General features: G+C 32.3%; 1 protein-coding gene across 1 annotated transcript in view; it reads right to left on the bottom strand.

Annotated features, from left to right (window-relative positions):
* Positions 1 to 27,724, bottom strand: part of LOC114332573 (zinc finger protein 345-like) — a 105,644-nt gene that overhangs the window by 12,484 nt on the left and 65,436 nt on the right. The gene's annotated exons all lie outside the window — the stretch shown is intronic.

Raw genomic sequence — 27,724 nt, 5'->3', positions numbered from 1 at the left:
CAGTTAAAATCATAATTGGAGATATTACTAATATTTTAAACACATTGAAGATATAAAATTAAATTAATTAATTAATCTTCAAGTGTTTCTGCGATCAGAACGGTATCGTCGGCAAATCTCAGATTATTTAATCTAACACCATCTATTTTAATACCTATGGATTGCTCAGAGAGTGTTCTATTCATTACGTCTTCGGAATAGAGATTAAACAGGGTTGGTGACAGTATACACCCTTGTCTCACACCTCGCTTTATTTCAATTTCTTCAGTCGTATTATTCTCTACTCTCACTACTGCTTTCTGATTATAGTACATATTTGCTATTAGTCGGATATCTCGTTTATCTAAATTCTTTTCTGCCAAGAGTCTTATTAGATGATCATGCCGCACTTTATCAAAGGCCTTGTTATAATCAGATACATCAGTATTTTGTAATCAGTATTTGTACTCAGTATCTACCACCGAGACCCGGTATCAAAAGTAACCGTTACACGTCCGCACTGATTTTGCCCGTCCCTCTATTCGTTGCAGAGACAGCCAACGGTTGGGTCTTGTTGTGATCAATATGCGTTGCGCTAGAAAAATAACTGCACAGGTCACCCGTCCCGCCGGCGCAGGTTGTGACTCGCTTAGGTTCAATTTGCGCCGGGGCTAACACGGATGCATCCGGAGGCAAGGCCCCCAGAGGGGGAACTGCGTTCGGATGTACTCCGTTTACTCTGAATCCAACACACGCCAAGTACGATTCGCCTGGTACTCTCTTTAAAAGATTCCCACTCTCACACAAAAAAAAACTCCCACCGCCCATAACATTTTAAATTATTTTGTTGTGCTCCAAAACTATATTATTTTGCTAAATGACCTAATAAATGGTTTTGAACTCTTATTTTAATTTTATTTTAATCCCTTTACTTTCCTACCCCAATTTATTGCAGTGTACATGTATGTTACACTTACATAAGTATGATTATTATTATAATGTATGCCGCGTGTAACATTTATGTACACTTGACTTTGCATTCGAAGGAAAGAAGAAAATATCTTCTTTAGTGTAGAATGTTTGTGAAACATGCGAAAGACAACCACACTGCTGCAAAAGTTGTTTCTACGACACTCACTAGTGTGTATGATATTTTGTATAACTTTCATGTTTTTACTCTTACATACACCTTTATTATTTTCTTGTATTGTTTTATTTTAGAAAATAATGTTTTATTCTTTTAATATCCGTTTGTTAAGGTATTCCTATTTTCCTTTAGAATAAATGTTAAAAAATCCATTTTGTTCATTTTATTTAAGCCTGCTATTTTGTTCTACGCCAACATTCCACATAAGAGAATGATGTCACAGGCCAACAAAATTAATATCTTATACGAAGTAGACTATAGGTGTAACAGATTTTTATACCAGCGTTTTAAGTAAAACGCTGTAAGTGTAAATTAATTTTTTTTTGTTTAATGTTTATTTTGCAATCTGTTACATCATACAATAACAATAAGCATACATGTTGATTGGTACAATGTCGTGAGAGAGAGAGAGAGTTTGTCCAATGATCCACTCTCTGTATGCACTTTTACATTCTTACATTTATGTTAAAAACAATAAACATTTGTAACTTTACATTATTACATTGATATTAAAAAATAAAATAAAACTATCACAATTTAAAATTAATTTCATATGTACAATTATTGCTGTTGGAATGGTAGATCCAAGAGTGTTCTTATTTTCAGCTTTTCGGGTTTCTTCACTGTTGTCAAGCAGATTAATTGCCAGTGTGTTTGGATGTTGCTCTAAGCGTCTTAGGTAGTTTGTGCTAAGCTGTTTAGTCACTGCAGTAACCGTTGGCATCTCTAGATCATTATAAATGTCTCGGGTTGTTACGAACCAAGGAGCATCTACTATACTGCGCAGGGCTTTTGACTGGAATCTCTCGATAGTAGCAATGTTCGATTTAGATGCTGTTCCCCATAACTGGATTCCATAGGTCCATACTGGTTTGAGAACGGTATTGTAAGCAAGGGCGGATCCAGTGAGGGGGCCATGGGGGCCATGGCCCCCTCCGAGAATAAAAAAATATTAATTTAAATATTTGCAGTTTAAATGTTTTTAGTTTCACATTTGAACACATTTGAAACACATTTTGTATATACATATGTACAAAACAGGGGATAAATATATCTTCTGGATTAGAATTCGACAAAAGCAGTAACGGAAGCTTCAAGAATGACATAGGATGTTGTGTAAATCAAAATGTTGATAATAAACATAAAAAAATAAATGAAAAAACGTCAGACCACATGGAGTGCTTTCAGGTTGAGCTAGGTTTTCTACAAAGTTATCGCAACCCGCAAAAGTCAGTCATTAACCAGATACATTCTCAGAGGTCTAAACAGTTACAAGAAAATAGAGAAAGACTACGACCAATAGTTAGAGTTTGTAGTGTTCTTAGATCTTAGACAGACAAAATATTCCTCTAAGAGGCCATCGTGTAGATAGCCTTTTACTTCTGGACGAAGATGCTGGATCTAGCAATGAGGGGAATTTTAAAGGTTTAAAATCGCACCAGGAGATAAGACTCTTAAACAACACCTATCTACAGCATTGAACAAATAATGAATGAGGTTCAACGTGCAAATTATTACTCTGTCATATTTCACGAAACAACCGACGCATCTCACGTGAAACAGATTTCTCTAAATTTGAGATACATAGACAAAAACAACAGTTGTGAAGATTTGTCAAAGTCCATTGACGCTTATGAGAACATAAAAATAATTATTCTTGTACTAATGACACGGAGTATGTAATGACACTAAAGTGCGCCTGACAGGAGAAGCATAGGGAAACATAGTATCAAACTTGTGAAAAGAACTGCACTTCGATCTGAAAAAATGTTTAGGAATCGGTATTGACTTTAATAACGATAAGTTTTGAATGACTTTATAGTAATCAAAAGTTGTGAAAAGTGCCTTAAAACTCACCATTGTAACCCTAATTTTTAAAAATTACCCCCAGACCCCCAGTGCCACTCCAAAAAAAAAGTTCATGGCCCCTCCCGAAAATCGGTCCTGGATCCGCCCTTGATTGTAAGCTAGTAATTTGTTCCGCAATGATAATTGTGATTTTCTGCCAAGGATCCAGTACAGCTTTTTCCATTTAGTATCCAGCTGCTTTCTTTTTTTCCATATGTGGGTACGCCAGGTTAGATGTTTGTCCAGGTGTATCCCCAAATATTTTACGCTGTCTGTTTTAGGTATTCGTTCATTGTTGAATATAATGCTTGGCGTTTCACCATGGCATTTTGTGAATGTTATGTGTGCAGATTTACTTTCATTTATTGTAATTCGCCATTTCCTTGCCCACGTTGCTATATTGTTGAGACTGGTTTGTAGTGTTGTCGCTGCTACTTCAGGATTTCTGTTTACTGCTAATATAGCTGTGTCATCAGCAAACGTAGAGGTGACTGTGTCATCAGTACATGGCAGATCAGCTGTGAAGAGTAGGTATAAGAATGGGCCTAAGACACTCCCTTGTGGGACTCCTGATTTGATGATGCGTAGTTTAGTTACTTCATTTTCGTATCTGACTCTGAAGTATCGTTCTTCTAAGTAGGATTTTAGAATCAAATGTATTGTTGTTGGTAGCTGCTTTTTTAATTTGTAAAGGAGTCCCTCATGCCACACCTTGTCAAAGGCTTTGCTCACATCCAAAAAAGCTGATTCACAGTAACTTTTATCTTCGAATGCTTTGATGATTGTGTTAACAACACGATGCACTTGTTCTACTGTCGAGTGTTTCTGACGAAACCCAAATTGATAGTCTGGGATTAAGCTTTTTGCTGCGACAGTTTCCATCAGTCTCTTCATCAGTAACTTTTCCATTATTTTTGACAAGACTGGTAGTAAACTGATTGGTCGATAGGAGCTAGGTTCATTTGGCTGTTTTCCCTGTTTATAAATTAATATGATTTCTGCTACCTTCCATTGTGCAATGAAGTACTTCAGTCTTAGAACTGCGTTGAAGAGTTGCGTCAACATAACGACTGCTTTTCTAGGAAGTTCTTTTAATATTTGGCCGGTAACCAGGTCATAGCCAGGTGCTTTCTTGGGGTCTAGGTGATTTTTTATAATGTCGTAAGTTTCTTGTATTGTGAAGTTTTTAATAGGTGTACATTAATGTTACATGCTTATCAATACAGAGTGTACATTAGTGTTATACTTGGCGGTGTAGCGTGCAAACCCGCTACTTTGTAGAATTTCTTTTAATAAGACCCACTCTGCATTTAGAGGTCCTCTCAGGTAGCTGTTGATTTTCATTTTTAGCAAATATGTATTAATAGTCGGTCCATTTATATTCTTTTCGTGCACCCTGTATATACATTTTCAATTCTATAATGAAATTAGTGATGCCTGATTTAAATTAGAAAAGTTATTTCCATCATCTCGAATAATATTTATTGAGAAAATATTATTGTCATTTTCATTTTAAACAGTTATTTCCAGTTTTCGTTCTTTCTAATATCGAGGAAATGAAGCTGAAAAAATGGCAAAACCTCGCAATTTTTTCGTCCAGCATCGATTTGTACAAAAATTTGGGATTAGGCTTATTACACCCTCTAGTTCATTTTCTATATTGAACCGTAGTACGCTTTTGGTTTTTTAAGGGTGAAAACTACCCCTAATTGTAAAAAATTATACAATAACATTTTAAACTTTAATATTGTCAACATTTGGCTCTTATTAGTTAGATAATGATTGTTTTATGCTTTAAGATATACTATCATAATATTTCAACCCTTAAAACCACTCTTGTTTCTGCTATATATAAAAATTTACTTATCCTAAAAGAATAATTTCGGCTTGCATCAATTTACATAAAAAATTGGGATTAGGATCATCCCACCCTGTACTTCATATTCTATATCATGTTTAAGGGCGTTGATTATTTTTACGGGTGTAAACTACCCCTTATTGTCAAAAATTATATAAAAATATTGTAAACTTTAATATGGGTAAAATTTGGTTTTGATTGGTTAAATAATGATTGTTTTATACTTTAGGAAATAATATTATAACATTTCAACCCTTAAAAACCACCCTTAATAACATTACAGTTTTTATAAGTAGATATTTTAATAGATCCATACAGAACAAAAAGTAGAATTAAAGAATTACAAAAACATTTATTTACACAAAAATCCGAATTTACAAATATGTACAAATACAAATAGTTTTTTATTCATCTTCCAGTATACGAACCGGTTCTGTGGTATTATACATACATACATTGAAAATTATGTATCCATAAGCGGACTATCCGAATTTTTCGAAAAAAAAAATTGGTTTTATAAACATAGCTCCTTCATTTTTGTCGATAAAAAGTTTTTTCAAAAATGACTTTGTAGGATTTTTGAAGAGTTATGACTGTGTAAACTAAATTCCGTAAGATCCCTTAAGTTTTAATTAGGGTGGGTTTAAAGGGCTCGAATAAGGGAGTGTTTGCTCGTAAATAGAGGTTTTAAATAGCTATATCTCGCTAACTGTCCACTGTAATAAAAATCTATGCACAAGTGAATTTTAGCTATTCAAAAAGCTACAATTTAGTGGTGTATTATTTCTTTCGTATCTCCAGTATTTTCGGAGATATTTTGAAGTAAAAGTTGAAAAATGGGAAATTACAAAAAATTAATTTTTCTTTAAACTCCAATTTTTCTAAAATTAGACCTTTTAAATATGTAGGTCAATCTTTTTGGGTGTATTGATAATACAAATATAAAAGGAACTACAGGAAGGTACCAATTTTTTACTTAGGAGGGTAGTTAGGGGGTTGTTTTCACTGTTTTTTCATAGTGAAAAGCAGGTACTGACATTTTTTTGATCATAAGTCGCATAATTTTTAGGCTAGCAACTTTTTATTATTTTTTTTGAAAGGACTAACTGTATACTTGATAAAATATTATTTAAGTTTTCCTCGAAAAATGCAAAGTTTTTCTGTTATTTTCCTTTGAATATTTCGAATTATGCATTTGACGAAAAAAGCTAACTTTTAACATGCCGTATCTCGGTTTGTATTGGTCTAAAACAGTCATGTCAAAGATATGGCCCGGGGGCCGGCCCGCGGGCCGCATCCGGCCCCCGGGCCATACCAATACGGCCCGCGATCGCAATGTGTCACAGAAAGAAGAATCATGTTTTTTAGAGCTTTTAGACTTCACTCGATTGCTCTACGGAAGTTTTAAAATGCGTACACTACACTACATTTATAAGTCATTTCAAAGGCAGCGCGTGCCTAGACAAGCGAGAGAGATAGACAGTAACACCATCTCTTAGCGGAAACACCCTATTATTTTTGTTGAGAACAATAGAATCTTCCATGCGCTTCGAGTCTAGACTAGAACCTTCCTTATCGATATAAAAGAAGTGCGTCGACGTGTCACGTGAGTCAGTTGCGAAGTAGTGGTTGAGAAGGTATTGTACATTTGTTTGTGTCGTGCGTGTGCGATATCCATAATTGTGTCGAGTTCCATATTTGTTACGATTTCGGCATAATGTCACAAAAACGTAAAGTTGATAGTGAACGTAGAGTTTTTCAGTCTAAATGGGAAAATGCATATTTTTTCATAGAATGGAAAGGTAAACCACTGTGTTTGATTTGCAATCAAACAGTTGCTGTTTGTAAGGAGTTTAACTTGAAGAGACACTATGATACGAATCATAAATCAAAATTCGATTGTTACACTGAAAAAATAAGAATGGACAGATTGTCATCTTTAAAATCTAAACTTCAAGGTCAACAATCGATGTTTACTAAAGCTAATACTGAGAGCGAAGATGCCCTGAAATCAAGTTTTATTATTGCATTAGAAATCGCGAAGAGATCAAAACCTTTCACTGATGGTGATTTTATTAAAGACTGTATGTTGAAAGTTGCCGATGTTTCATTTCCATTTCAAAAGTCAATAATTCAAAATATTTCGCTGTCAAGAAACACTGTTGCTTCAAGAATAAATGATTTATCTCAAAATTTGGTTCTTCAACTGAAGGAGAAAATTAAGGAATTTACAAACTTTTCACTGGCTGTTGATGAGAGCACTGATACTGTTGATACAGCTCAACTTGCTGTTTTTATACGAGGTATTAACAGTAACTTTGAAATAACTGAAGAACTATTAAAGTGCGTTCCATTGACAGGTACTACAACAGCAAATGATATTTATTCTGCATTGGAGCATTTGATGGCAGAATATGGACTCGATTGGAATATACTTAGCAGCACAACTACGGATGGCGCTCCTGCCATGGTTGGCCAACATTCGGGCGTTGTAACTAAATTAAAACAGAAAACATCAGGAAATTTTGTGGGATTTCACTGTATAATTCACCAGGAATCATTGGCATCCAAACATTTAAAAATGGACCATGTCATGCAACCTATAATTAAAGTAGTAAATTTTATAAGGAGCAGAGGACTAAATCACCGACAGTTCAGGCAGTTTTTACAAGATTTGGACGAAAAGTTTTCTGATGTCCCTTATTTCACCGAAGTTCGTTGGCTCAGTCGAGGAGTAGTTTTAGAAAGATTTTTTGCATTACGTGACCCTATTCAAGCTTTCATGTTAGAAAAAGGCAACCCAATTGATTATGACAATGACTGGTGGGTTGATTGTGCCTTTTTGGTAGATATGAATAAACACTTGACTGATCTGAATATAAAGTTACAGGGTAAAAATCTGATTGTCACTCAAATGTACTCATGTATTCAAGCCTTTGAAACAAAGTTGAGGCTGTGGGAAAATCAGGTAAAAAATCAAACTTTGGATCATTTCCCTCATTTAAAATCATTTGGCACAGTGGATCAAAAAAAATTGGATCAATATTCTCAACTTCTGCAAAATCTTATCACGGAATTCAACAATCGTTTTGAAGACTTCCACAAAATGAATGAAATGGAATTCCCAATTTTCAACAATCCATTCAATTTTGAAGCTTCACAGGCACCAGTTCATTTGCAAATGGAGTTGATAGATCTTCAATCGGACAGTATTTTGAAAGAAAAATTTAAAGAGGTTAACGCACTTACATTTTATTCACAATATTTCAAGAGTTTGGATAACTACCCGGAATTAAAAAAGCATGCAGCACGCATTCTGTGCATGTTTGGTAGCACCTATTTATGTGAGCAGATGTTTTCCGTCATGAAAATAAATAAGAACAAACATCGCACAAGACTTACAAATGAACATCTCCAATCAATTCTTAAAATAAATACAACGAATATGATACCTGACATCAATGAGCTTGTCAAAAACAAGAGAAGTCAGGTATCTGGATCCTCGAGCTCAAAATAATTACCCTCTTTTATAACTTTGATATGATTTTTAACAACCGTATATTATAAGTATACTATTAAATAAAATGTTATAATAATTCAGTACATTTTTTTTTATTTGAATCTGGCCCGCCGACACATTCTGAATTTAATATATGGCCCTCTGCAAAATTGAGTTTGACACCCCTGGTCTAAAAGATATTATAGAAAAAGAATTTGGTTTGTGTTACTAAAAGATACAATTTTGATATTTACAGTTTTTTTGATTAAATGTATATTTTTCGAGGTATTCTCAAAAAACCCTCTAAAAAAGTCGATTTTTTCATCGAAAAACTGTTATTTTCAAGAGCGAATAACTCGAAAAATATTAGTTTTACGAAGAAAATGTAAAAAACATTTTTTTCTTAGAATTACCTTTTACATCGATTTACATGGTTAAAATGTAATAAAAAAATTCCCGCCCCCGAGATGGGGTGGCAACCACCCCCAAGGTTTTAGCGTACAGTGGCATGATATAGAAAATGATCCTTGGACTATTCACTACCTTCTGTGAAAGTTTCAAGTAAATCCATGATGGACGAAAAAATTGCGAGCCAAAATGCTTCATTTCCTCGACTATAAATATTTTATTTCGAAGCAAAATTATTTATCAAGCCATTAATTTTTTGTAATTTTAAAACGTTCAACTTTGTCAATTTCAAGGAGAGTGTCTTTTTCGTTATCAGCTAATACTGACCTTCAATTAATTTTTTTTACCTTCATAAATTCCATGCTGGTGTCTTTCTGGCTCATTTTGATAATCGTCGCCAAGTAGGTAGCATCGAACAACTGCAGACCTAATTGGTAAGTTGTTTTTTTGGTTTTATCATTTACTTTTCCGATCATATTTTTTATTAATTGACTAACTCGAATTTGCAGAATATACACTCACCGGCAGAGAAAACGGGCACCCTAAAAAATGGGTCATTTTTAATGTCTTTATTTCCTAAACCTGATGTCCGATTTAAGTAATTTTTTTAATATGTTATTATTTAATTTATTATTCTTTATCAATATCGCTGTAATAATATTGTTGCTAGACAGGTACATTGTCATTGTATACAGGGTGTACGAATCAAACTGTGTTTTTTTCTCAAACTTTGGAACACCCTGTGGAATGTTCTAGCTTTTATAAAATACTAAAATTAAAACCCAACTATAGCCACAGATTTTCTTAACATTCTGTTTTTTTATTCTTATGCTTATGTTGGATAATAAAAAAGTTAGGCACTTTAACAACTACCCCTGTTTTTCGTCAATACAGGGTGTTTTTCAATAAGTACGGCAAGCTTTAAGGGGTAATTCTGCATGATAAAATAATGACAGTTTGCTTTATAAACTTATGCCCGCAAATACTTCGTTTCTGAGATAGGGGGTGTTGAAATTGTTCTTACAAACTGACGATTTATTTATTGCTCTAAAACGGTTTGTGATATGCAAATGAAATTTGGTAGATTTTAAGAACTAGTTATTGCGCATTTTTTGGCATACAATTGAGAATTTTATATTCACCATTGGCGTGCATACGGGATATATCTAAAATATTTATACACGTATGCACGCCAATGGTGAATATAAAATTCTTAATTGTATGCCAAAAAATGCGCAATAACTACCTCTTAAAATCTACCAAATTTCATTTGCATATCACAAACCGTTTTAGAGAAATAAATAAATCGTCAGTTTGTAAGAACAATTTCAACACCCCCTATCTCGGAAACGAAGCATTTGCGGGCATACGTTTATAAAGCAAACTGACATTATTTTATCATGCAGAATTACCACTTAAAGTTTGCCGTACTTATTTAAAAACACCCTGTATTAACGAAAAACGGGGTAGTTGTTAAAGTGCTTAACTTTTTTATTATCCAACATAAGCGAATGAATCAAAAAACAGAATGTTAAGAAAACCTGAGGCTATAGTTTGGTTATCATTTCAGTATTTTATAAAAGCTAGAACATTCCACAGGGTGTTCCAAAGTTTGAGAAAAAAACACAGTTTGATTCGTACACCCTGTATACAATGACAATGTACCTGTCTAGCAACAATATTATTACAGCGATATTGATAAAGAATAAGGCTATAACATATTAAAAAAATTACTTAAATCGGACATCAGGTTTAGGAAATATAAGACATTAAAAATGACCCATTTTTTGGGGTGCCCGTTTTCTCTGCCGGTGAGTGTATTTATATTTCTACCTATTTGTATTCTAAATTTGATTCATCCAATAAGAAAATAATTTTGGGGTATTTATTGATTTATTTTCCGTGAATGCTAATTCATTAGAATCAGCAGTTATATTTAATATTAATTATTTTCAAGTTTAATTTAGTACCTACGTTATTTTTATAGAAGTATGTGGGATTTAATTTCTTTATTTAATTGTATTTTGTAATTGGAGTGGTTAAATTAAAATACTTGGGGTTTACATTTGGTTTAGAAGTCTCTAATATTTTCTGTGCTGCTGGTGGGGAATATTAGGGTTTTGTTGACTTGGGTGGTAGGGGCCCTTCATACATTTATGCTGCAGATTATCTACATTTTCATTTCTCTTCTAGGCACCCAGGAGAAGGGCGTGGCCCGAGCTTTACATCATCTGTTTTGGCCCTGACAACAGAATGTTCCCCAGAAAGTAAATGACATCGCAAATGGTAAATAGCAGTTCTTCAAGACCGTCACCCATGGGTTCGACGAACAGTTAGACAGCTGCGGAGGCAACCACCGAACCACCAGTACATCAAACTACCACCTGACGCCTCCCGAAGGGGATCTGGAGCTGTAGATAACCTAGGACAGCACCGGAAGAAGCCTTCACACCACAAGCTAAGTCTTTAATTGAATCTTATATTTGCCTGTCAGCAGAGACAGTTTATTTTATATAAAGTAGCTTCACAATGACTATAATGTAGATCCTAAATTATAACCAACGAAATGAGAAAATAAAGCATTTATACCGAAATTCATTCCTTTTTACTGATAGTGTACCATATGCCTGGAGAATGCAGAGGAGTAGAATACAAGAACCCACATAAAGTCTCATGCTCGCCGTGTTGGTGTTGGTGATGTTATGTCGAATTTGTTTCTTGGTCCAATGTTGGCATTTGGAGATGAATTCGATATATCATTGTCAATATGAACACGAGAGTGTTAAACTACAAGAATATGAACTGGCTAATTAAAAAAAAGGTCTCAGTTATATCTTGAATATAAACTGATTCTGTACAAAGCTATACAGCTGAACCCGCTTATTGGAATAGCCTTCGTGCCAAGCAAAAATATTCTTGTATCTGGGATATTCTAATAACCAATCGTTGGTGGCTAGCCGAAATAAATGTACCGAAAATACATAATGATAGTACATACTATGTTAACATGTATAATATGTATATGGTTTTAGGTCTTTTTATGTCAATAATACAGTAGTGTAACTATTAGGTACTTATTTATTAAAAGCCAAATTGCATTATACAGGGTGTCCAAAAAAGATTGGTCATACATTATACCACACATTTTGGGGTCAAAAATAGTTCGATTGAACCTAACTTACCTTAGTACAAATGTGCTCATAAAAAAAGTTACAGCCCTTTGAAGTTACAAAATGAAAATCGATTTTTTTCAATATATCGAAAACTATTGGAGATTTTTTATTGAAAATGAACATAGGGCATTCTTAGGGCAGGAACATCTTAAAACAAAATTGTAGTGAAATTTGTCCACCCCATAAAAATTTTATGGGGGTTTTGTTCCCTTAAACCCCCCCAAACTTTTGTGTACGTCCCAATTAATTCATTATTGTGGTACCATTAGTTAAACACAACGTTTTTAAAACTTTATTACCTCTTGGTATTTTTTAGATAAGCCAGTTTTTATCGGGATCCGTCTTCTTTTTTAATATGTTTACATAAAAATTTTATGGGGGTTTTGTTCCTTTAAACCCCCCAAATGTTTGTGTACGTTCCAATTAAACTATTATTGTGGTACCATTAGGTAAACACAGTGTTTTTAAAACTTTTTTGCCTCTTAGTCTTTTTTTGGTAAGTCACCTTTTATCGAGATGTGGCTTCTTTTTCAAAATATACCTAATAATGTAAATTATAAATAAATTTTCAGATTATTCAGTATCGCACATATACAAATATGTGGTGAATTCGACAAATATTCAAAATATCTCGATAAACACTGGCTTACCGAAAAACTACTAGGAGGCAAAAAAGTTTTAAAAATATTGTGTTTACCTAATAATGCAACAAAAATAATTTAATTGGAACGTACACAAAAGTTTGGGGGAGTTTAAGGGAACAAAACCACCATAAATGTTTATGGGGTGCACAAATTTCACTTTAATTTTTTTTAAGATGGTGCTACTATAAGAATGCCCATGTCCATTTTCAATAAAAAATCTCTAAGAGTTTTCGATATATGAAAAAAAAATCGATTTTCAGTTTGTAACTTCAAAGGGCTGTAACTTTTTTTGTGTGCACTATTGTATATAGGTAAGTGAGGTTCAATCAACCTATTTTTGACCCCAGAATCTGTGGTATAATTTATGACCAATGTTTTCGGGACACCCTGTATAATGTGGATGCATTGATGCATACATGAAATGTATACAATATATAGATGTGTAAATATTTTCTTATTAAAATACATATAAAAGAGTTACTTATTTTGTCTTGAAAAATAATAGGTAATTTGTACTTGTTTTTTTTTGTTACATAAACTACTAATCAGTTGTTGCTCTAAATTATAAAAATTAGAAAAATTTCCATTGGATTGACCCCCCAGAAAACTTCTTATCTACGAGCGGTTAGGATAGCCGATTAGCTGTTTCTAAAAATTTTTTATAACAGGCAAATGGGTGGCAATTTGTAAAGAAATTTGCAGACAAATGAAATTATTTTATGACCTGTGTCGGCGAAAGATTGAATTCGTACTCATAATAAAGTAATAAAGTGTATTACTTGACAAACCCTAAAAATATATTAAACAGCACTACAGTCGAACCCGCTTATTGGAATAGCCTTCGTGTCAAGCAAAAGTATTCCTATAACCGGGATATTCTACTAACCGATCATGGGTGGCCAGAAGAAACGTTTCGGGACCTCAAATTTCTATTCCTTAACGCGGGATATTCCTTTAACAGGTATTCTAATAAGCGGGTTCGACTGTATAGGCCTTCGAGGCCTTTGTCGACAATACATAATACCAGACATAATTTAAATTTTAGGAAATCCTAGGTAAAAATTTATTCGTTGACATCAAGAATATTCTATAAAGCGGTATGATCTTACTAAATCATATTCCAATAAGCGGATAAATTTATTAAGGAGTAAATGAAAACGTTTCGGGACCTCGAATTTTTATTTCATAAACCGGGATATTCCTATAAGTGGTACTCTAATAAGCGGGTTGGACTGTACTAATATCAATTTGGGCATAGGGAATGGAACTCTGTGGCTGCAGTAACTTTATGCAGTAAAATACTCCATATGATAAGTGATGCTCCATGGTACATATCTAACCAAACACTTCACAATGATCGGGACATATCACTAATCAAGGACATAATAAAGAATTGTTCAATAAAATATAAAAATCACACCACTGACCACAGCAATGAATTAATAAATAATTTATTCACGCAACCATTTGCTGAAAGAGGACAGAAGAGAGTATGGTCAGAAAACCTACCACAATGATACTTAGAGAACTGTCACTGGACTAGTGATGTTGATTATAGTTACTTTCGAGTATTCGTTACTTTTGCATTTGAGTAACGGTAATCATATCGAAAATTGCATTTCTCAGTAGGTAGGTATTTTGTATAAAGTAATCATTTACAGTATTCGTTACTTTGATTACTATGATTACTTTTGTATTTGAGTACCGGTAATCATATCGAGAATCGTATTTCTCAGTAGGTTGGTCTATAGGTATTCCGATATAACAATGAAATTCACCAATCTGTTTAACTTTCGGATGACCAAGCAGGGGAAATTGTGACCCCAGCGTTATTTTTTCTTTATTAAATTCAAAAGTATTTTTAATTTTTAACTCATTATTTTTTATTTGACTTTAATATCATTCTAGATATTCTCATATTTTGAAATAAAAAAATTCCCTATATTTTACGAATAAAAAATATATTCTGAAGTTGATGTTTAGTAAAATAGCGTCTATTATGTGTAATTACAAGTAGTTTTACGCTAATGACGTCGACTTTGCAAAGTAACAAGACACTTACTCAACATACACACTACACATGACACTAATACTCATGTTGTGACTATAAAGTAAAATTAAAAAAAAAACTTTAGTTTTTTGTTAATTGTCATTTTTGACCTGGGGTCATTTCCCCCCCCCCCCCTGGTCATCCGTGTAACAAAAAAAGGTTGGTCATCGGAAGGTTAAGAGATAAAAATGATTTGATTACTGTGATTACTTTTGTATTTGAGTACCGGTAATCATATCGAGAATCGTATTTCTCAGTAGGTAGGTATTTTGTATAGGTATTCCGATATAATAACGACCTTTACAAAGTACGAAGTAATCAGAGTAATCAAAGTAGATACAATAGTCGTTACTCGCTCTGATACGATTGGTACGAAGTAATCAGAGTAATCAAAGTAATAAAAGTAGATACAATAGTCATTACTGGCTCTAATACGATTGGTATGAAGTAATTAGAGTAATCAAAGTAGATACAATACTCGTTACTTGCTCTGATATGATTGGTACAAAGTAACAAAGTAATCAGAGTAATCAAAGTAACTATTTGCCTCTCTGTATAGTAATCGTTACTTTCGGTGTTCGTAAGTAACGAGTAGTTTGTAACAAATAGTTACTTTTTCAACATCACTACACTGGACGGTACCTAACTCACCTAAAGGCTATAGCGGGATAAGATGGTCAAAAATGCCCCCGCACCGATTAGCCCCGCTACTTATGTTTTCGATAAAGGATATAACATTATGCCCTCATGCAAATTTTTAGCTTCCCAGAGGTCCTAAAACGTCTTAAATCGAGAAAAGAAGAATTTTTAGGTTTTATTTTTTTGTGAGCGCAATTTTACTTTAAAAAATCTGAAAAAATTCAAGAGGTTGTATCTTTTGAATACAAAATAACCTAATTTTTTTCAGATTTTTGTAATAAAAAATGAACCCAGGAAAATTTTTTGAAATTTTCAAAAAAATTTTAGGTTATGATAATATGATTTGGCCAACTTTTAAATAGCATTTTTTTATGTACTTTTTGCCGTTCTTTTAAATGGCAGAGGCAGAATTTTTAATATCTGAGCGGAAAGAACGAAAAAATCGAAAAAACCGTTTTTGGCTGTCTCGAGATGCATCTCGGGACAGCCAATTTTAGGATTTAGGATCCTGACTACAACAATTGAAAAAAAAACCTAAAAATGTGAATTTTGTCATAAAATTTGGTATGTGGGGTTATAATAATATTTGGAACAACTTTTCCAAATAACTTTTATCGATATCTGTAACGCGAAGCAAATCGAATCGCATATTATCGAAAATTCACCCTGTTTGTGGATTCGCAGTAGGCCGCGTTTAAAATTTAAAGTTCAGTTGACTATTTTAAAAATTGTGAACCATCCACCTGTATGACTGCGCAAAATTTCAAATCTGTATATATTTTGATAGCCGAAACATAGGGGTGTCTTCATATTAAATGCGACACACTGTATCTTATCAATTCGATAATTTATTGCAACTAATATAGTCGTATTTTTTATAGATTCAAAATATACAATGAGAATACTGACTAATTCACTAATTTAATCATAAAAGGTTCAAATTGATTGCATTGAAATATTGAACCAATTAATGCGTATTAATATAATATTATAATTATTATAATAAAAGAGTGACTTTGTATAAAAGTATGTATAAAAACCCTCAAGTATCTCGGAAACGACTTGCACGTTTTTCATAGGTTTTGGTGGGTAGGGGTTTTCTAATGCAGCCGATATTACAGTGATAATTATTACATTGTTGTCAGATTTTCCGTTTTTCTGGAAATCTAATGAACTTTCTTATTTCAAAAGAACACCCTGTATATTTTTTGCGTTTCGAAGTCCTTACGATATACTGACTATTTTTTATGATATATACTCTATACCTAAATGACATAGTTTCGGAGTTATTGCTACATTTATTAAAAAAAAAATTTAAGAAATTATAAAAATTAATTTTTTCGGCCCGTGTAGACATTATTTTACGTTCTTTGGATCATTGGGAACAAGAAAAGGTCTTTTGTAATTTTTCTCTAAAGTTAATCGTTCTCGAGTTATAAACAATTTAAAACTGAAAAAAATCGAATAATGACGATTTTCAAGGTTCAAAAACAAAAATAAAAAACAATATTTTTGAAACTGCAGAGTATGTTAATGAAGCGCATATGAGACTGCAGGCGATCAGGCTGCATTAACAACTAAAAAACAATATTTTAGAATGAAACAAGCTCAAATTTCTTATTGGTAACTAATAAAATAAGGCTTTAGCTTGAATTTCTATAGGTACTTGGCAGTTTCAAAAATAATATTTTTGATTTGTGTTTTTTAACCTTGAAAATCATAATTATTCGATTTCTTTCCAGTTTTAAATTATTTATAACTCGAAAACAATTAACTTTAGAGAAAAATTACAAGAAAATTTTTTTGTTCCCAATGGTCCAAAGAACGTAAAATAATGTCTACGCAGGCCGAAAAAATTGATTTTTATAATTTATTGTTTAAAAAGTTTTTTAAATAAATGTAGCAATAACTCCGAAATTATGGCCTTTAGGTATAGGGAATATAACATGGAAAATAATCATATTTCTTAAGGACTTCAAAATGCAAAAAATATATAGGGTGTTTCATTTGAAATAAGAAAGTTAATTAGATTTTCAGAAAAACGGAAGATCTGACAACAATGTAAGCATTATAATATCGGCCACATTAGAAAACTCCAACCCACCACAATCCATAAAAATCGTGCAAGCCATTTCCGAGATAATTGAGGGTTTCCATACATAAAACTCACTCTGTATATTATATTATATTATTACACATAATTATATACAAATTATTAATACACATTAATTATTAATACACATTAATAATTAGTTCCATACTTCAATGCAATCAATTTAAATTTTTATGATAAAATTAGTGAATTAGTTGGTACTTTGATTGTATATTTTGAATCTATAAAAAATACGACTATATTAGTTGCAATAAATTAACAAATTGACAAGATACAGTGTGTCGCATTTAAGATGAAGACACCCCTATGTTTCGGCTATAAAAATATATACAGATTTGAAATTTTGCAGTCATACAGGGTGATGGTTCACAATTTTTAAAATAGTCAACTGAACTTTAAATTTTAAACGCGGCCTACTACAAACAGGGTGAATTTTCGATATGCGATTCGATTTGCTTCGCGTTACAGATATCGATAGTTATTTGGAAAAGTTGTTCCAAATATTATTATAACCCCACATACCAAAATTTTATGAGAAAATTCACAATTTTAGTTTTTTTCCAGTTGTTGTAATCAGGATCCTAAATCCTAAAATTGGCTGTCCCGAGATGCATCTCGAGACAGCCAAAAACGGTTTTTTCAATTTTTTCATTCTTTCCGCTCAGATATTAAAAATTCTGCCTCTGCCATTTAAAAGAACGGCAAAAAGTACACAAAAAATACTATTTAACCCGCCATTACATGCGCTATGAGGGAATCCCTCACCATATTTGTTTATAACCAATGAAATCGTGGAAACTAATACGATAACCTTAAGCACCCAGGAATGCCTTTAGCATGGTTCATGAGAGGGTATGAAAAAGTTATAGAATATTTCTGGCGGTCAGTGTGCTGTGTGATAGTTGAAAGAAGAGACATCCCTCTTCAAGTGAGGGAATTCCTCACTGCGCGTGCAATCACGGTGAAATCACGTTTCTGTTATCTCAAAGAAACTTTTAGGTTTTTATTTAATATTTAGGTAGGTTTAATTAAAGTATTATTGTTTGGATTAGGTTAGGAACAGTGGCACACCGAGCGGGGGGTTTAGGGGTTAAAATCCCACCCAGAGCATATAGAAATATATATCAAAGAAAGTAGGAAAATGTAACTTGTCTTTTACAAATAATACAAAAAACTTTCGGTGCCCAAGCTAACCCCCCCCCAAGAGGAAAATTCTAGGTGCGCCACTGATTAAGAATCCATTTTTAAATTTACCTATTCTAATTGGGAAATAAGCCACAATTTAACTTAAAAAATTGATTTTATTGACGTTTCGAATTCCACCTCGGACGTCGTTATCAAAATACAAAATATTAATAGTTAATTACATAAATACCACAAAGAAATAGCTTGAGAACAGTTTTTAATTTTAATTTGTATTTTTAGTAAAATGAATTCGCGTAAAGAACGTTAATTTCTTCAGTGGCTTGCTGAAATTGAAAATTAAGAAAACTTGCTTTTGATCTATGTATATTATTTTTACTTTTGTTTTGTTAAATTAATAAAAAAAATTGGTATACGAGACTTTCTATAATATGTGAGTACAACCCATTTTATATTTATACATGTTGACATTCATTCTTCCTCGAAATAAGTCGAACTTATGTAGGTGAGGGCGACGCTCATACGCGTGCAACCACGTCCGAATAGAAGACGCGTGTAACGGCGGGTTAAAAGTTGGCCAAATCATATTATCATAACCTAAAATTTTTTTGAAAATTTCAAAAAATTTTCCTGGGCTCATTTTTCATTACAAAAATCTGAAAAAAATTAGGTTGTTTTGTATTCAAAAGATGCAACCTCTTGAATTTTTTCAGATCTTTTAAAGTAAAATTGCGCTCACAAAAAAATAAAACCTAAAAATTCTTCTTTTTTCGATTTAAGACGTTTTAGGACCTCTGGGAAGCTAAAAATTTGCATGAGGGCATAATTTTATATCCTTTATCGAAAACCTAAGTAGCGGGGCTGATCGGTGCGGGGGCATTTTTGACCGTCTTATCCCGCTATAGCCTTTACTTTCAGACTACACTAAAATCTGCCACATCCAGATCAATGTGGTGACAGACCAATTCGGATATGAAAAAATCCAGATATCAAAGACCACTGTAGCATTTTCTCCTTCATCCATTCCAGCAATCAATGCCGTCAATAACTTTCGTCAATATATACGTTTTATACATTCTGTAACACCTTTGGTCCATGGCTGATAGAGGAATGTCACATTTGGGGGCAAAAGACACTTTATGTCACCAGTTATTTTGGGCCGGGGTGAGAGGGTGTGTTGTCCAACAGCAGTACTGCCATTCTCTGTAGATCTCGCTACATGCAGAGGGTAAAACCGCCCGGATATTGGGAGGTCAGGATGTGGCAGGTTGTACTGTTTTTACTTATTACTTTGTGTTCAGAGTAGGTTGTGATTGTAAACATGCAGTGTATCAATAAAAAAAAATTGATACCTATTAAGGCTTCATGCTGGATTAGTTTGTATGAGAAGTTATTGGTGAATCCATAAATGATGACGAGTATCTGCGAAATCGAAAGATTTTTTTGCGCGAAGACTGATCCTTCGCGTATTGAATTAACTTTCGCGCACTTATTACAGTTCCATACATACCCGTCCACCACGGCACTCCGTTTTATTAATTTCTTACTAATAACACACAAGTCACACAAAATGCTATTTTGTATTAAATGATGCATCGCACACCACTCTAAACTCTCAAAAGCACTTCTAAAACTTAGTTTCAATAAAGTAAACGTTTCTTCCCGCATTTCTGCAGCATTCAAGAGCCTTTTAGGTTCTACAATAAATGTAGTCATTATAAAAAAAATTGTAATTGTAATAAGCAAATTTCGAAACAAATTAACGTCCGCGACCCATAAAAATCACACTGCAAAAAAACGAAAAAACTGCTATAACAATAATAAATAATAGTAATCTCATCTTATGAACATAGATATATTATACTCTAGATTGCGCCTTACGATCTTAAAATGGGTGACGGTTGCGACAGAGATAAATGAGCCTATTTGGTCGGTAGTCTCTTTCTAATTCAAGGGGAGTATCGACGACGTCACTATCCTACTCTATCGACGAGTATTTTAGATGATTTGACAGTTCGAGCGGATGGCGACGAGAACTGGTCGTTTGTCTTCGGACGTGGATAATCCTGGTTCGAATCCCATACCAATCTTTACTTTTTTTATTTTTTATTTAATCAATATTGCGTTTATTAGATATTATTATATCTCTAAAATAAATCTAAGCAAAGAAATATATAACAAATAAGAAAAACTGTGTAGGTACCTATAGATTTTTAAAAATATAAAAGCCAATGTTATTTTTTTAATAAGTTAATGGTACAATAGTATAAAGTAATTGTTAAAAATATTCGTACAAATTACCAATAATTAATATCAACATAATGTACCATCATCGATTTATTAATTGAAACGGTCATTTCAAAAACAACACGAGACACGAGTCACATATTCCTAATTTTACAGAAGAGCAAAGAAAACTACCTATATAGTCGAAAGATGGATGAAATGGATGACATCAAAATTCAGAGTTATATTGTAGTTTTGTTCCTAATGTTTTTACTGGTGTCGTTTTTGCACACAACGTTTATCTTAAAGGAGTCTATTCCTCTCAAAAAGTTAGTTTCTGAAAATTGTGGACTTTGCTGTTTTTGAAATGACCGATTCAATTATAAGTAATTAGACATTATTTTTATTTATGAAACTATTATTACAATTTTTTAAAAAGGTAGAAGCAATACAAACCTTATTCACGTCATTCGAATAAGGCCGAATTTATATTAATAACGAATGACTTATTTTACAAATAATTATGTATTCCAATATTAACTTACTATACATACATTTATTATCTGCTAGATTTACTTAGGTCCATTTTTCAGATGTAAAAATATCTAATAAACGCAATATTGATTAAATTAAAAATAAAAAAGGTAAAGTTGGTATGGGATTCGAACCACGATTATCCATGTCCGAAGACCAAAGACCATTTCTCGTCACCACCCGCTTGAACTGTCAATACATAATACTCGATAAAGTGGGATAGGCACGTCGTCGATATTCCCCTTAAATTAAAAAGAGACTACCGACCAAATAGGCTCATTTATCTCTGTCGCAACCGTCACCCATTTTAAGATCGTAAGGCGCAATCTAGAGTATTATAAATCTATGTCTTATGAACGAACGGTGTAACCTAACCTAAAATTTCTGATGTTAAAAGGGGTAAAAATCAGTAGATTTAAAAAACGGCGGCAAATCTAATGTTATTCATTTCCGGGAGAGATTAAATATCCAGCACGCAACCGCGCTGTTGCCAGATTTACATCTTTTCTTTTAGCGGGAATTTTAAAATTTCTAATGTGAGTTGGTTTAAAATTTGACAGTTGTGTTTTCTCGAATCCGCATGTTAACCTTACTTTTGTGATTATTTATTTACAAATATGTAAATAAATTCAAACAAGTATTGTATGTACCTACTGTGTTATAATTTAAAACTCTTAATTATGTTAGTCTTTAAAAAAAATGAAGCTCAAAAAATACACTTGTTTACAGTGCAAATGATTTTTTAATGGAAATAGGGATTTAGGATTTCATTTGCAGGAAAAACATGGCAACCTACCCAGTTGGTAAAATTGCAATTCAAAAACTCTTTAGGCAAGTATGGGTAACTTCCGCATTATTATTTATTTTTTAAGTATTAAGGTTGATGTTGATATCAAAAAGTTAGATTTCAAAGGTAGTTTTATGTAGGTAGATACTAGATAGAGGCCATTCCACGAACATACATCTGTTCCAGACCATCGCGACAACGAATATTTTAGTGTACAACATAAGAAGTACTAAACTAAATTGCAAATTCCATTCTTGTTTATTTAAATAATTTTTAGAGCCATAGAACAGACGTATATTTGTGGAATGGCGCATACAAGTAAGCTATGAGTAGTATAACTTCCCATGTAGTCACCTGTTATGTTTTTGTAGATTTTACTGTCTGGATGGCACAGGAAGAGACACAAAATAATATTCAGTACTGCAGTCACAGGAGTACATAGTAGAGATATAAGAAAACAGCTGTTCAACATCACCTGACACCGTTTAGTTATTAGAAAATGAAAAGTCTTTAGGTTGAATGCGATCTGCAGTATCTTGCATTGCTACATAATGAATGTGTTTATATATTATGGTATTTTTTATTGAATAATCTATACAGGAACAACTAAATGAATGTATACATATATTGCAGACATTGCATTTAGTTTTTTAGAGCAGCAAGTTTTTTTGTGTTTGAACAAGGTTTCAGTTTTTTTTTTCTTTTAGTATATACACATTATTATCTTGTAAAATAGCAAGCTAATACAGTTCGGTATCTAGACGTTATGGAGCATTCAACAGGTTTACCTTTTTTAAGCTTTATAACCCTTTCAACAGTTTTATTCCTTAAAAACAATAACAACTGATTTTCAATGGCCATATTATTGGTATTTTAATTCCATAACCCTTCCTATAACAATAGGTGCATTGTTGGAAGTTATTACAGTAGTTCTGCTGGAAATACTTACCAAAATTGTATGTATCTGCATCATTTAGAATTTTACCCAAACACCTATTAATACTCTATCTGAATCTAACATGTATTGCAGCTCTTTCAATGTCTTGTATACATAGGATTTTTTCAGAATCAGATATTTCATTAAGATTTACTTGACATGCCCTCTCTATGTACCAGGGACATAACAGTCTATTAGGAACAGAACCCATTACATTCAGGCATTGTAAAAAGTGTTAGTTATGTCTGATATGAAAACATTTGACTATATAATACCAGCACACTCATGTATTTTTTTAAAAAAAGTTGGTAAATAAAAGTATCTTTTGTATTTGAACATAAGAAAGCAATTGGAAATCCATACTATCATAAGTTCAATGTCATAAGAAATGAGCCCATGAGTTCCATCAATTGTGATAAGCGATTTACCAAACTTAATTAATATTTCCTTTTGCACAGCATTCATGGAAACACATAAGACAAAAATCATTATTGTTTAATTCGGGAGGATTATCAATAATTGAATCGTTTATTTCAGAAAGGGGTCAAGTCACAAGTATCCACTTTTGAGAAAATCAAGTTTACACACTGTTTACATTCAACAAACAATCACTTTATAAAATAAAAATTCTACCTAGCAACCTGGAGTATTTGTCAAAAAGTGTTGTATTTTTTAAAAATGTATCTTGTTAAATTGTTTAAGAAAAAAAATTAATTTTTTGCACTCATTTTGTCAAGATTTGTCACTTGACCTCTTTCTGAAATAAACGATTCAATTAGTATGCCCTGTTGTTTGTAAAATAATATTGGACATAACCCGGTCTGTAAGCATTCACTTACCCACAAATGAACACTGGTTGCGTCATCTTTGTGCCTACATCCATCTTTCAAATCAATGTCATAGGAGTGTTTAATGTTCGTGTTATCTTTTCTTGTAAGTAAATCAAGTCTCAATAATATTTAAAAAATGAATTAGAACATTTTTGTTTTAAATTATATTGTGTATTTGTAAATATTTTACTTACATTTTTGAATATGCCCATAATGTGTTTTAAAATATGTTACTTGTATGTATTGTAATATTCCTGCACAACAATCAGTTTAAATATTTTTAGATATTAGTTTTTTAGTATTATTATTATTATTATTTGATTAGTACACGAAATGCAGAGATGTTCTCTCTTCTATCTTAAGAGCTGATTTAATCTCTACTTGTATCTGTAAAGTTTATCATTTTTCCCATAGACAATTTCAACACTTCCGGTTCCTCAGCGTCCATATCCAAACCTCTTACGATGACATAATCATATTTCTCTTCTCTTTCTCTAGGTAATCTAGTCTAGTAATTAATTCTCGAACTGTCTTGTTTGTATTAAATATCTTAATTATGTACTTATTTTATTTTTATAATGTAAATTAATAAATCAACCATATGCGGCACAGGATACAAATGTTTTCAGAAATATATTTATAAGAATTTAATTACCCCTTTTGTATACGACATATCGATACATTTTTGGCAAAGTAGCGTGACATTTTTGAAAATCATGTTTTTCCATTAAACTAACGCTATTATTGTTCAGAACGTACTGCCAAAGTGTAGTAAGCCTATACATATATATTATGTTTAAAGTAATTCTAAGCTTACTACACTTTGGCAGTAACTTCTAAACAATAATAGTGTTAGTTTAATGGAAAAACATGTTTTCCCCAAAAATGTCACTTACGTTACTTTGCCAAAAATGTATCGATATATAATAAGTAAAAACTATTTTTATAGCTAGGAATTACTTTATTGAACAGTCTTAAACCTGTTCATAAATTTTGTTACTATATTTTTTAACTCCGATTATAACAATAATAACTTTTTAGTTTAGATTTAGGTCAAAGTGTGTAATGTCATGTTTTATGTATTTTTTAACCCTAACACATTTGTAGGTAGCAAATCATATTTGTTATTGTTATCTTATTTTAATTATATTCATTTAAGTTTTGATTTAACGAAATAAACCTATCAATAAAAAAACTGTTTTTTAGTTGTGTACACCCAAAAACTAGCTTGATGTAATACAGATGTCAATTGAATATGACGTAAATACATGTCATAAAGATGTCTTTCTATGTTCAAAATGTCATCCTAAAGACATCCTTTATATGTCTTACGTCACAAAATTACCACAATAAAACGTTGTCACTAATTGCTCAATTTAATGTCATTCAAGTTAGATGTGATGTATTGATGCCAAATTGGTCATTAAACCTGACATCATATTTTGGTCATGTTTATGTCTCCTACCAATTAAGACTAAAAAAACATGTCATTTAGACTTCACTCTGTTGCTGGTCAGTTAGAGGATTTGAAATATATGGATTACTGAATTTTAAAGAAAGATGCATTAAATATAATGAAAAAAGACAACCTATGACAATAAAACATTAATTGTTAGTCTTTGTTCTGCTCATACTTAACATAATCGTCCTGTTTGAAGTCCACATACTGTGTAATAAAACTTAAAGCCACTTTGTGGGCGTTTTTGACATTTTCATAATTGTCTTTAATAGTAAAATGTATGTGTAACACAATAGATGTAAAATTATTATTATTAACACATTTACGGACACGCTTCACCTGTAGCCACGTCTTCTTATGGAGTAAATGACTTCATATGCAGTCGTGTCTGTGAATGTGTTAAATAATTAACACAAAAAATTATTTTAATTGCTTTGGCTTTCAATATAAACCACAATAATACCACCATTAATTTTTAAGTATATTATGTAAGAAAATAGAATTTACCTAATAACTCACCTCGCCGCCAGGTAAAGTGAAGGTGCTACGTCACTGAAATGTTTTTTCATTTTTATTTATTTTGTTGCTTTAGCTAGCAGATACATGATGGGAATTATTCATACAATACATATTAATACTATTAAAACTAATACATATTAATATTCTAAATAATTATTTAATACTAAAATAAAGAAAAATGTCTATCTATACTACATTAATTGAGACAACATTTTCACTTTTCTTTTCGCAGGATCCTTGGAATTTTAAAGCTGTGTCTCTATCTTTATCTTGTTTTGTACAATAATTATTGTTTGAGAATGGCATACATACATAATAAGATGCTTCATGTTTTTGTACTCCTGTGACTGCAGTACTGAATATTATTTTGTTTCTTTTCCTGTGCCATCCACACAGTAAAATCTACAAAAACAACAGATGATTACATGGGAAGTTATACCAGTCTATATTCCTTGGTTATACCACAGTATAGGAGGAATTCCTCCTATACTGTGGTTATACTACTTATAGCTTACTTTTATCTAGTATCTACCTACATAAAACTACCTTTGATATCAACATCAACCTTAATACTTAAAAAATAAATAATAATGTGGAAGTTATTCCATACCTACCTAAAGAGTTTTTGAATTGAAATTTTACCAACTGGGTAGGTTGCCCATGTTTTTCCTGCAAATGAAATCGTAAATCCCTAAATTGCCATTAATTTGCACTGTAAACAAGTATATCTCTTTTGAGCTTAATTTTTTTAAGACTAACATAATTAAGCGTTTTAAATTATAACACAGTACATACAATACTTGTTTCAATTTATTTACATAATATTTGTAAATAAATAATCACAAAAGTAAGGTTAAGATTCGGATGTCAAATTTTAAACCAATTCGCATTAGAAATTTTAAAATTCCCGCTATGTAAATCTGGCAACAGCGCGGTTGCGTGCTGGATATTTAATCTCTCCCTGATAGGCGTGATCATAGAAAAAAGTGTTGTGTGATTTGGTAGAATGCGATCTTACCCTTCAAAAAATATGTCACGTATTTCATCACCTGGAAAATTGGAAGGATACTACAAATCTGGCCTCCACATAAGTGGTCTGTAGCTTCGACATGATAGGTGTGAAATTTTAAACGTTCTTGCTGTTGATTGGATAGGAAGGGTAGCGTTATCTAGCACAAACCATACATACTCATAGACGTTTCACGTAAATTGTCAAGGTCAAGACCACAAACCATACATACTCATAGACGGTTCACGACCATGTTAATCTTTCGGATCGAATTAACGCCATCTCTTGATTGGAATGGGAACTAAAATGACAAATTTTAGTTTCGTGGGAATTTAAAATTATAAATTTTGTGGGATTTTTGATGAAATTTCGCAGGAAATTAAAACAACAGAAAGTCAATTCAATGTTTTATTCAATATTTTACTGAAAACTTCCTATATTCCAATTTGTTTTCAAAATGCTACTAAACACTACTGTCATGTGTCACGTGAAAGCGCTGATGTCTAATATTGAGTTGAATGAAAATTTTTGAAAGAATCTTGTAGGATGATTGTTTAGATAAATATTACCTTATAATCTTTTATACACTTCCAAAAATATATAGGCCCGAAATGTTGATGACACACTTGTCTCTTGGAATAAACTGTTTCAGGATCTATTATATTGTTTTTTTAAACGTGGAAAAACACAACACGGGATGATCAATGTAAACTAAAAATTCTACTCATAAAAACAGAGAGGAAGTTAATACAATTGATTAAAATTGTGATTAAATCTAATTAAAAACGTAACACTACTATAATAAAATAATTAAGCCACACACTGTAAAATAAAAAGTAAATAACAAATTAATTTGATTGTCAACTGTCAGTTGTTAAATACGACAAGAGAATTGGCTGACAGCGACATCTCTGGATTGGAA

The sequence above is a fragment of the Diabrotica virgifera genome, chromosome 3 (assembly GCF_917563875.1).
Source record: "Diabrotica virgifera virgifera chromosome 3, PGI_DIABVI_V3a".
In the NCBI taxonomy this organism is placed as follows: Eukaryota; Metazoa; Arthropoda; class Insecta; order Coleoptera; family Chrysomelidae; genus Diabrotica; species Diabrotica virgifera.
Note: the sequence above shows the minus strand (reverse complement) of the source record. Positions and strands in the feature narration are given on the sequence as shown.